General features: G+C 41.7%; 1 pseudogene; it reads right to left on the bottom strand.

Annotated features, from left to right (window-relative positions):
• Positions 1–1,777: 1,777 nt before the first annotated feature.
• Positions 1,778–1,872, bottom strand: LOC111821233 (uncharacterized; annotated as a pseudogene).
• Positions 1,873–2,858: the final 986 nt, after the last annotated feature.

Below are 2,858 nucleotides of genomic sequence, written 5' to 3'. Positions count from 1 at the left end.
CTAGTGGGACTAGATGGTGGCTTCACTCACGTATCTGCCACTTGAGCTAGGATGCCCTGAATGACAGGGTCTGGCCGGAATGGCTCACCTGAGGCCATATATGTGGGGCTTTGGCGCCCCCTGTTGGTTGGGTTCCTTGGCCTTTTCCATGTAGTGAAGGTCCCTGGGTGCACAAATGATTTGTGCTCATCTACTAACCTAAAGGTTGGCAGTTCAAATCCATCCAGCTGTGCAATGGAAGAAAGGCCTGGCAATCTGCTTCCATAAAGATTACAGCCAAGAAAACCCTATGGAGTAGCTCTACTCTGTAACACATGTGGTTGCCATGAGTTGGAATTGTCTTTATGACAACAGGTTTCTGGTTTTTATCATGATCTTGTCTCCTTGTGGTCTCTCCACATAGTTTTTCCATCAAGGCAGCCAGACTTAAGAAGCTGTCATGCTTAAGCCTGGAGCTGACACACAGTTCTTCCACATTCTGTTGACTCAAGTAAGTCACCGGGTCAGCCTGGAATCCACGTGAGAAGACTACACAGAGTGGTAAATACTAAGAGGCACGGTTCATGGAAGGGGGAATGGAGTATCTGTGGAGACAAGCTACTTCAATATATGTGACCCTTGACAGTGTAATTTCCTGGATTCTCAATTGTATACTCTGGTCTTTCTCAAGATGTATGCTTTGTGTAATCTGAGGCTTGAGGAATGCTTTTCAAAAAAGAGCACCCTGGGCCAATAAATTTGTGAGACAGTGCAAGCTATAGCCATTCTCTTGGGCTTATTGGCATACTAAAAGCAATGAGGATTTTGCAGTAGGAACGTCCATTTAACTTTGTTTAACTCAGCATTTCCCAAGTATCAGAGCACAAAATTGTGCCTAGCACTTAGTTATCACTCATAAATATTTGTTGAATGAACTTCATCATGGGACCCTTTTTCACAGAACGCACACTGACATTTCAAAGAAGTGGTGTTTCTATGTAAGGAAGTTTGGAAAACACTCATCTATACAGCACCTATTAAGGTGCTTCCTAATAAATTGGTTACTGTGCCTTAGACTACCTGACTCCCTTCTCCTGGGCACAGGTGATTAGATCCCGGATGAGCACCTGAACCAAAAGCAGCCATCTATAGACGGGCCAGCAACTTATGAGGTAGCCTGGTACAAGGGCTTTTTCCAACAGGGGTAGCCTAATTTGGATTGTGATAGACATACCAAATTAGATCCTCTGTCCTGAGTAGTTTAAATGTGAGAAAATCAGAGAGTCTTAGTAGTGGTAGGAGCAGTAGAAGCAGACACAGAGAATAAATGAGTTTCTATTATATGGAACACTTAGATGCTATTTTTTCATTATACTGGTTGTGTGGATGCTAAAACCACTTCCTGTTTCTCTTTCTTCCCCTATCTTTAGAATAACCCCCCATTAACTGAGGTAGCCTATGTGTCTATTTCTTACTATTGAAAGAATCTAACCAACACATGGTATCGTGGAGAAAGGCCTATGCCCGCGTATTCAGAAGGAAACAACACACTACTCGGTTGTCCAGCTCAGGGTAGAAGTGCCACTACAGCATTCACAGGCATGCAAACCGAGTAGGGACTCCCACTGCAGGACCCAAATATAGGTAGGACATTATTATTAACTAAAGTCCATAGTTTACCTTAGGATTCACTCTTTGTGTTGTACGGTGTGGATTTTGACAAATGCCTAATGTCATGTGACCACAATTTCAGTATCACTGTCTTAAAAATGCCCTGTGCTCCCCCTATTCATCTATCAAAAATATGGAATGAATTTGCATGCTGTCCTTGCACAGGGGTCATGCTAATCTCTGTGTCATTCAAATTTTAGTATATGTGCTGTTGAAGCAGCATGAATATGTCTTTTTTTTTTTTTTTTTTTAAAATATATCTTAGTTTTCTAAGTGGAGCCCTGGTGGCATAGTGGTTAAGAGCTCAGCTGCTAACCAAAAAAGGCCAGCAGTTCAAATCCACCAGCTGCTCCTTGGAAACCCTATGGAGCAGTTCTACTCTGTCCTATAGGGTCGCTACAAGTTGGAACCGACTCAATGGCAACCAACGACAACAGTTTTCTAAGTAGTTGACACTAATTTAGTAACCACAAACTCTTTGTCAATTGTCTAAATCACTTTCAATATGGTCATTCCCAGCAGATGCTCTATCAATTTCACCTTCTTGAACGAGGCTCTTTGGGGAACTTCCGACCTCTTTGAGAGCTGTCTGATTGCCTTCTAGACCTGTTATACAGCCGTCATCCTGGGTCTCCCCTTCTTCATCAATCCGAGGATTCCCTTCAGCTGTCTCCTGTGTGGGAACTCCAGTTTTCTGGGTGCCATGCCTTTCTCTTTCTAATTTGGTGGAGCGTATCCTCCAACATATCCTTGAGAAAGGGTATGTGATAATTCCAAACTTCTAGGTTGGAAATACTTTTCTTCTGGAGCTGTAAAGGTTTTGTTCTACTGTCTTTTAGCTTTCAGTATTTTCCTTGATAATTCCAAAGTCATTTTATTCCTGATTCCTTGTTTGTGAACTTCCCTTTTTCTCCTGGGAAGCTTGTAGAATTTCCAAATAATTTCAGAATTCTCGGGAACAGTATTCTGAAATTTCATAGTGTTATGCTTTGTGTGGTTCATTTTTGTCTATTAAACAAAGCATTCAGGGAAGGGCTTGCGTCCTTCAGGTCTTAGAAATGTTATCAAATTATTTCCTACTGTGAGTTTTCTTGCTTCCCTTTTTCTGGTACTCCTAATATTTGGATGTTGGGTTTCTGGACTGTTCTCTTCTTTTTAAAATTTTTATTTTATTTTTTGCCTTTTCCCCTCTATTTCCCATCTCATGG

The sequence above is a fragment of the Trichechus manatus genome, unplaced genomic scaffold, assembly GCF_000243295.1.
Source record: "Trichechus manatus latirostris isolate Lorelei unplaced genomic scaffold, TriManLat1.0 scaffold00071, whole genome shotgun sequence".
In the NCBI taxonomy this organism is placed as follows: Eukaryota; Metazoa; Chordata; class Mammalia; order Sirenia; family Trichechidae; genus Trichechus; species Trichechus manatus.
The sequence above is the reverse complement of the archived record's forward strand: the minus strand, read 5'-3'. Positions and strand labels throughout refer to the sequence as shown.